The following is a 9,976-nucleotide window of genomic DNA, read 5'->3' as shown; positions in this document are numbered from 1 at the left end:
TTAATGCCCGGTAAATATTCAGGGATACTTGGTAACACTTATATCTTGTTATATTGGACCTGGTATCGTTAATGCCTTGTAAAGGTTCAAGGATACTTGGTGACAGATTTATCTTGTTGTATAGAACCTGGTATCGTTGATGTCAGGTAAATATCCTGTTAAAGTATTATAAGATATATTTTAATTATATAGTGTTGTTTCTAGGAGATGCCAACCTTATTGGGAAATTTTTATTTTATGGAGATTTATTTTTTTGGTTTTTTGGTTAGTATACTATACTATACGGAGTCGTCCTGGCTTTCCAACAACAGTTGTAGGCGACCCACTCCTTACATTATTTACAACCCTCCTCTCCCTCCCCGTTATACTACTTGGGGCTTAATCTTCGTATGTACAGCGACAGCAACCCTCCCCTCTATTTCCCTGTCCATTCTCAGGTGGTAGACACTGATGGTGGACTTAAAGTCCTCGAGGTTTTCCCGTAACCTGCATGCATGGTTTTGATTCATTCGAACAGTGGCGCGGTTAAGAAAATACTCATGTACTTGACCCTGTTTTAAAATAATTCGATATATGAATATTGCGAAATGTATTTAATTATGGGGTTGCTGCACCTCCCCGTCGAGATTTTGCCTTTTCTTACGATCACTTTGGATTTTTCTTATTCGCCTCCCAGGCTCAAAATTTAGGCCCTTAGCATCATAGACGGGTCCTAGAAGGACAGAAGAGATGTATGATGCAGTTTAATTCATTGTTTGGTTTCTCTTACTCCAAATTATCAAAAGCTATTATTCACGTGTCTGTCCTGGCTGTACTCACTCTGAGATTTTATTTCGCTTGCTATCAGTTTCCTTAACATTTTTCATCATAAAAATACTGAAATAATGCTTGGTGTACTGTTAAATAATTTTTATTGTTATATTGAACATTACAGGTATGGTAAATTGGTTATTTTACATAAGTAAATATCAAATTGCTGTATCCATATTTGTCCTTTACACAAACCGATTAAAATACACACCTTTGTTTTATGTTCGCTGCCCACATGTCAAAAGTCGAAGTTAACAAGACAAAGTGCCTATTCATTGTCGTATTAACCATATTTCAGTTAAATTATCAAATCGCCTGATTAGACAAAGCCACGGTCTCGTGTTGATCAAGAATCCCAGTCTAGGTGCTGTACTTAGCCGAAGGCTTGTTTTGTATTAAATATACACGTACCATTTATTCCAAATAAAGATTTACAATCTTCCTGGATTAGTCTTATTTTCTGAAACATTTTGACCGAACTGTATCGTTGATTTTTAGCTCATTACCAAATTTGTTCAGACACTTGACCTTTACCCACGTGCACTTTAAATTTCACAAGAATAAACAATAATAATATTTATAAACACGTGATTTTATGTCATCAAAAGGCCCAAAATGATTTTGCTTGGCCAGTGGTATGTTTGGATACAAGAATGATTTTTTCCAACTTTTAAAGTCATTAGGTCAATATGGTAATATCTTATCTGAAGCACGGTCTGACGAACAGCTACAGTACCTTGACTGACTTTTAGGTCCCTATGATCAAATATATCTAAATTTTAAAGCAAACTTTCTTTTTACCAAAAGGTCTGCACTAGTTATAATGGGCTGCAAGGTTTGATCAGATGGAACTCTTTACCAAGACGTCCAAAGACATAGATATCCAATGTTCCAAGGAAAGTAATGATCGATATAAAGCGAGGGTTATAGAGGTTAGACTATGAAAATCTACGTCAAAAATCAAAATTAACCGTTTCTGATAATATCTTATCTTGATGAACGAACATGACCCAGATAAAAAGAAATTATTAAACGCAACGGACATTGCCTACAGAATATTATTTTCATCCTATTCAACTCTCAGAACTTTCAGTACTTTGATATTGTTACCTCAAACATTCCTTCGTAATCTTATCACCGTCCAACAGCATACAGAGTGATAGAGCCAAGTTTTGGTATTAATGGCGAAACACTGATTGCGGGTATTCGTATTAGGAAGAAGTCAGTAAGTATTAAAGTGAATAAGTATTAAAACCACGATGTATTAACAAGCTGCTTTTATTAATCTTTCAACAATATTGTCGTATTGGTGTTTAAAACATATTACAGAGTACGTATATTAAATTTTGCCGTGAATATATCATACTTCTTATCATTAATAAAAAACAGCATACGCCAACTTTGAATTTATTTCGAAAGTACTGATACATTTTTGTATTTTTGAACCGAAGTGTTACCACGATATACTGCTGTGGAATTCGGAAATTCTGACATGAAATACGTACGGCAAATTCCTCAATTGTGCTCAGGAATTGTATACCATACTTCCATGCTTCGTTACCCTTGAGTCGTCTGCATGGTTGTAATCACACTCACTAGTCAATTTAGATAATGCTTCGTGTACTTGTGGTGATCCTTTGTGAAAACATCTTTCGTTACTTTTTATATTGTCATCTTTATACAATTTAAAGAAATGTTTTGATCTAAAATTTCACTACCTTGAATGTTGCGTGTGATTTGGATACAATGTCGTTCGAAAATCCTCATCTTACCGCAGACCTTAATTCAAATATCTTCAGACATGCACAGTCCTCCACGAAGTCTAGTAACAGATTTTGATCTTGATAGAAAGAATATTTGTACATTTGTACATGCTTGCGTATTTCCATGATAGTGAATGTTATCACATATAAATTGTGTTTAAGTTGACCACTTCTGGAAAATTTCATGTAGTTCTTCGTCGTCTTCATCATGTTATCCTCAGAATTATGTTATTCCTCAAATCTATATTAGAAAAAAAAAAAAAAAAAAGACAAGAAACAAAAAAAAACAAACAAAAAAAAAAAAAAAAAAAAATAGAAAAACGTTCATTTGTAACCTGACGTTGCATGGCATAGAGCTCTGCTCTCAAACTCGCATATTCCCTCCGTGGCCACCGCTTCCAGTCGTTGAACTTGTGACGTCACAGCCGACAGTTGGCTGATCATTAGTAGAAGGACAGGTGAAAATCATACACATCACACGCCAATACATCGGTATTAAAGCGAAAAATAAAGCCATGTTGGGAGCAAAGTGTAAAAACGGAAACATTAGCATATGGCAAAGAAAAGAAAAATAAAAGTGAAACCAATAAACGGATTTTACAAGCATTTAGTAAACAACACAAACAAACATATAAACAAATCACAAAGAGACAATGGTTAACGAATTACGTGTAATGAGAACAATGGACCCGAAACAAAACGAACAAAAGTAACAAACGGACTAAGGTTAACGTTAATGACCTGTATGTATATTCGCGTGATTTGAACAGTGCTACAAGAGAGAACGAGAAATTTGAAGCGGTAGACAGTGACAAACAAATTATTGTCATGTATGCATGTTCTCGTGATTTGAAATCTCGAAAACAGAATTTATTCTGTGCGTTTATAGATTTTTCTAAGGTATTTGACACAATTCGGCGTATAGGACTCGGAAATAAGCAACTTAGAGGTGGCATAAATGGTAAATTTTTCAATTTGATTTTTAATATGTAACAAGGTATTAATCTTTTATCAAGCTAAACAACATTGTATCTCCATTTTTTCCATGAGAGAATGTTAGAAAAGGGAGAAATCTATCTCTTTTGTTCTTTTCACTGTTTTTAAACGACTTAGAGAGCTTTTTTTTATTATAAGAAAGCTGTAAACGTGTTGATTTAAGTGAAAGTGAAATGCTAGATTTGTGTATAAATATCATTGCCATGTGTTATACCGATAATACTATTGCAGTTGCAAAAAATGCAGATGACCTATAGAAAAATATAAATAGTTTTGCTAAGTACTGTGAAGACTTTAAATTAAATGTGAATGTTAATAAAACAAAATTTGTAATCTTAAATAGCAGAGGCAGATCGAATAACCGTTTTTTAATGGAGAAAATGTCGAGATGGAGGTTGTTAGAAATAACTGATTGTTATTTTTAAAAAGTCTGGAAACTTCGCTGCAGTGAAGGCAAATCTTGTAGCACAAGCGAAGAAGTCTATGTATGCGTTATATATTAGAATTAATACTTTATATCTACCAATCGTTTGTCAGTTGCTACTTTTCCATCAAACTATTGTACCAATTCTACTATTTGGTTGTGAATGCTCCGGCTATTCTAACACTGTTTGTTTAGTGAGTGCAGTTTAAAAGAGAACTCCAAAGTTAATGTTCCATGGGGAATCTGGTCGTGCCCCAGTAAATATACAGATCAAGACCAGAGTTGTTACTAAATAGGGTAGAATATTCATGTTGTTTTTATAATGTTTATTACATTACGATTATTCAAATGATTGTCATAGTTCCTGGTTACTGTTTATTAAGACTATTTCAGAAGAATGTAGTATAGATGATGTATGGTATAGCCAGTCATTTTTAATATAAACTGGTTAAAACATGTCATAAACAAAGATGGCACGATAAATATATACAAACCTAGTCAAGTTCTGATGAAAATGCCTGATCTGAATCTAGAAGATTATCTACAAAGTAACATTCCAATTAACAAAATACAGTACGACAAACTGATATTAGACGCCTATATATTGATAGTGTCTACTGCTCCAACTATGTATAAGTTTGTTAGCTTGATAACAGCTACAGATAGCAATGTACGAACGCCTATATATTGATAGTGTCTATTGATCCAACTATGTATAAGTTTGTTAGCTTGACAACAGCTACAGATAGCAATGTACGTACGCCTATATATTGATAGTGTCTACTAATCCAACTATGTATAAGTTTGTTAGCTTGATAACAGCTACAGATAGCAATGTACGTGTAAAGCTGTATAAATTTACAACTAATATTCTTAAATTCTGGACAAACACCTGAAATCTTACAACTGCAGTAAAATTCAAACTTCTTATTGTATATCATATACAAAGCTTTTCATTTAATTTTGCACTTTTGGTACACTTTAAGCAAAAGTGTATTTTCCAATCCTATGTGCTATGTCATCCGGAATACGATTATACTAATGTGAGGTGTACTAAAACAGGTCGTTACTACGGAACCCGTTTACTGACATACTTCATACTCATTTCGTTTTTCCAGGTGAACTATAATGATATCTTGGCGCCCGTCGTCCATCATCTGTCAACTTTTCTTATAAATCACTTTTGGTCATGAACAACTGAGTGGATTTTAACCAAACTGGTCAGTAACAGCCCTGTTGGGAAGCGATTTTTTTGTATAAGCGATGGGCCTGAGGGGCGTATCCCTTTGAGTGAAATCAATCAACTTATCTAAATCTACCTTGTTCTTCAGGCATTGCAGGATATTGTCCAAATTTGGTCTGAAGCATGTTTAAAGGAAGGGAATCAATTTTGCATGAACGGTGGATATCAGCCTACTCGGATGGGAGAGATGGGGCGAATAGGACCAATACTTAGGTCAACATCTTAAAAGCCTGGATTTTGTCAAAATTTGGTATGATGCATGTTTTGGTGAAGGGAATAAGTTTTGTATGAACAGTTGGTTTCCGACCCTGGGGAAGGATGGGCGTCGGCCATTGGTGGAAATAGAGCAAACAAAAACCAGATGAGCGATACAAGACCTGTGGGCGTCTTTGTTGTTGTTTATTTTTAATTCAATGTTAGTGTTTGGTGACAAAAGTGTTTACTGACTTTTATCATGGCGGATTCTCGTTTGCAGATAGTGAAGATTTTTTCGCATGATGACATTTTAACTTTTTGCTCAAAAGCATGAGATTCGTCTCAGTAGCATACAATTAATACGGAAAAACAATAAGACAATAGTCATAAAAAAAACTGCCATTTCGTAAAAACGAGATAGCGTTTCGAAAATATTTAATAATATTTCGATAAAATGAATAAAAAATTCGATAAAACGAATTGATAGCTCGCAAAAACGAAAAAACTAACTCGATAGAACGAAACATTATATCGTAAAAACGAGACAACATTTCGTAAAAACGAGAAAAAAGTATAAAGCATGTCAGTAAACGGGTTCCATATAATACCCAAGTATATCAAGTTTTTTTTACTATGCATACATATACTATAATATCACTGCCATTAAGGCCAGGTAGATGATCCATTTTATTGTCACGCTTGCTAATTTTGGTGTTACATGGTTTATGAGATGACTATCACCATCGGAACTCCTGTAACATTAATCTTATGCCGACAGGTCTTATGGCTTTTATATTGATAAAAGACCCTAATCTAGTGTCAGATGGTCAAGTAAAGAAATAAAATGGTAAATATATGTAACTGATGTATAATCATCCTGCATTAAATATACGCTGTGATTTTAAATGTTTCCCGGATTTGTTATCGTTGTGAGTTTGGTATGATAAATGTTACTACAATAATTATTCTATGAATAAACAATCCATTGTTGTTGCTACTGTTACATATTGATATAAAGCACTAATGCCACCTGTGTATAATATTTACAATATGTTTCCACACAGTAAGATATACAACATTTACTGAGTATATAGTAAGAGACTGTGATTTACAGGCACCACTCTACTTACAACTATACACTGTCTGACTTGTATTTTACTTCCAGACGAGGTTGAATTGTAGAATAGCACAAAGTCAGTTAATTTATACTTTTTGTTATATATGAAAGAATTTCCAGCTGTTTATCACTTCCAATCGTACTTTTTGGGGATGTCGGGGTGGTGTACTTGGTTTTGCAGTTGTCGAATTTCTTGGCTAGGCGATTTGGTGTCGGTAGGTCGTGAGTTTGGGGCCTGGAAAGGACACAAATTGTCGTCCTTCGTCACCGAATTTACATTTCAATCAATATACACAGCAATATATGTTGATCCGAAAGTTTTATATTTGAATTTCCTGTATAAAGCAGTGTACCTGGGTTTAATATATATTTTGATAGATCAGTAAACTACATGATCTACCACATCTGTTACCTTTAAAAATTCTATATAGACTTCAAAATAACAGATGGAAGAACAAAGAGGCCATCAGGTACTAACATGCATTGGAAACATCGACTTCGACATAAAGAAGTCGATAGAACGTCAGAGTAATAAAGAATTGTACGAAAAAAAACCCCACAAAAGTGAATATAGTACCTTTCAATGAAGAATTGGATATAGTGAAGTCTAATGAATTATACTAAAACATACACCTATATAGTCCTTATGAAGGACTACAGTGTTCTAACATAAGGAGGTGACTGCGAATAAAAAATCGAAATTGATCGAATGTAATATCAGAAACCTAGATGGGAAAATGCATTGACACCAAATTCAGTCAATTACTTAGGAAATTAGATAATGATTAATTCATAGCCATAACTTGTTAGGTTTATCATCCCGAGAACAGTCATGTCATTCTGAAGATGGATCCCCTTGTGGTAGCTAGTGGCTACCTGACTGAGCAACATTCAGAAGGCCCACCACCTGACAGTCAGAGCAATCACAATAACATCAAAACAAGCCGGCCCGTTCCTCAGTTTCCTGAGAAACACAAACCGACACGGTTAGGTAGTATCGAACCACGCATTTTCAACTGAAGTATGTAGGTCAACACTCTTAACATACATTATTTTATACTTCATGTGCTTTAATGATGTAATATATAGCAGAGTTATTCACATTAATGAATTATTCAATTTTTCATTACAGCTGTTGATTGCTTTCTGATAGAATACCTCTACAAAGCCGTTATAGGCTATCAATCAACCATATGATATACTAATAACACTGATACATATCTACTATTCTGTCAACATACAAACCAACACTTAAGTGGTTACATATCAAAACCTTAACTGGAACATGTACAAAAATATCTGTAACAATATTTCGACAAATTTGACAACTTTCTGATAAACACCGTGAACTGTACTACAATTTGACCACAGGGATATACCATCACATTCATAGCCAACATTGTTTGATTTCTCAGGAAGCCGAGAAACAAGTCTTACTGAGCTGTTGTGAACGTGTCACCATACCTGAATTGCTCTAGGTAGCTTGTGACGGGGCTTCTATATGCTGTTCCATGAGGTTACCAACAGCTACTCTAAGGATACTGGCACAAAGCAATTTGTCGTACAGACGATAGGCGATGTGTCCACACCAGACATGTCCCTGTCAAAATTTCTCACGACTGTTTACAGTACTATTAACATAAGATCAACTCGATTAGATTTTTTTTTTTAACTTTCTGTTTCGCTTTGCAGTTGATTAGTAAGTTAATATCGATGAAAACTTGCGGGGAAGTCGCATGGTCGCCACCGTGATCTGATTAAGGAATATTCTATTTCCTTGTGCAATATAAAGTTTTAAGAGTTCAACATTCTCTAGTTTGGTCGGTTGTTTCATTGATACAAACTTGAATGGTTTTCACCGTAGAAGGTGATGTTACTTACTGGTTTTAAACAAGATCTACATGATGCGTGAATGAGAAGACTCTTAACTTTCAAGAATAGCCGCAGTGCTTTTATTATCCATGCAAGAATACCTGTCAATAGTCTCCGACTTAATTAGTCTGTTATTAATATTTCATCGATATTGAGTTTGTGTTGAAATTGTTCATACACCGGTATGTTATTGTTGGTTTTTCTTCGAAAATACTACAAGTACAATATATCATTTTTTACTAGTTCTGAAAACCGTTGAACCTTAGTCATACCGAAAGATGATGGATCATGAAAATGATTCAAGCATAAACATTCTATCTCCAGAAAAAGAACACGACGACTTTATCAAGCACCAAATACTCTCTGCAGACGTCCAGTATCGACATATTTTGATACTAATAAAGACATTTTCCTATTTCTGCATAGGAAAGGGTACATAAGATTGCCCACGTTCTCCATATAACCAGGCCCAGCTTGTCTTCATTTTCGAGGAGACAGCGGTACACTAAGACCGGACTAGAACTAGCTAAACGGTTGTATGGTCCGTGCTTTGTCCATGAACTAAACCCATATATTGTTTATTTAATGCTTTTGGACATTTAACAATATCAAAAGAATGTTAGATAAAAGTGCGTTTTAATTCGTTATTTTTTAAAATGCGACTGAATGTTAACATCGAAGGCTGTAAAGGAAGGGGGGGGGGGGGGGGGGTAAAGACCAAGATAGTTTACCATGCGGCTAAATGGAAAAGATTGTTGAACAGTATCTTTTAATGCAAAAGAATGTTATTAGATTAAAATACAAGTCGACTAATGCCGAATACAATCTCGTTAAAATGTGTATATCTGTTTCGTTTCTCCATCACTTTTACCGACTATAACCCAGTTTTTTCTTTCCAGTGTCTACGGTCTTCCGAGCCTTCTATCTGGATCTCAACTCTATGTTCTTTAAAACTCAAGTAAATATTTCGATAATGATCCATTGTCCTAAATATCCATGTATACTGCTGCTACTCTTCTGTCACTAAATTTATACTTTACACGATGAGATAGAGGAAACGATATTTTTTCAAACAAACACAAATTCGATAATAGAAGTTATGTCGTTTTAATATCAACAAGTTTTCATTATCGACAAAGTACTTACAAAAATGTGCATGGCAACAGGGACAGACAGAAATCAAACAAATTATTCTCCAGTAATAATAGAAAGTTTTTTTTTGACAATGTAACATTTTTTTGTCTCTGATAACAATTAGTAAAAATTACCGCTTGCTAATGATAACTTTCTATATTACCGTCATATTTTAAATGTATCTTTTGTATGACTGCATAACATTCTTTATTTGGTAAATTTGATAGGCATTTGGTAATGTAATATTTGTGTTTATTATTTTATCATCGTTATTATTTCAGTCGGATAATTATGAAAATTTGATGAACACGGAAAAAATATCCGACGTCTGGTTTCTAGCTTAGATGTGTCGAGTCATTCGGATCTCTTCTTGCTTGTGTGTTAGTTTGGTTATAACTCTCCGAAAGTAGCCACACGACTAT

This window comes from Ylistrum balloti, unplaced genomic scaffold, assembly GCF_031769215.1.
Source record: "Ylistrum balloti isolate Yb309-2 unplaced genomic scaffold, AGI_CSIRO_Ybal_v1 Utg370110, whole genome shotgun sequence".
Lineage (NCBI taxonomy): Eukaryota > Metazoa > Mollusca > Bivalvia > Pectinida > Pectinidae > Ylistrum > Ylistrum balloti.
This window is presented reverse-complemented; position numbering follows the sequence as displayed.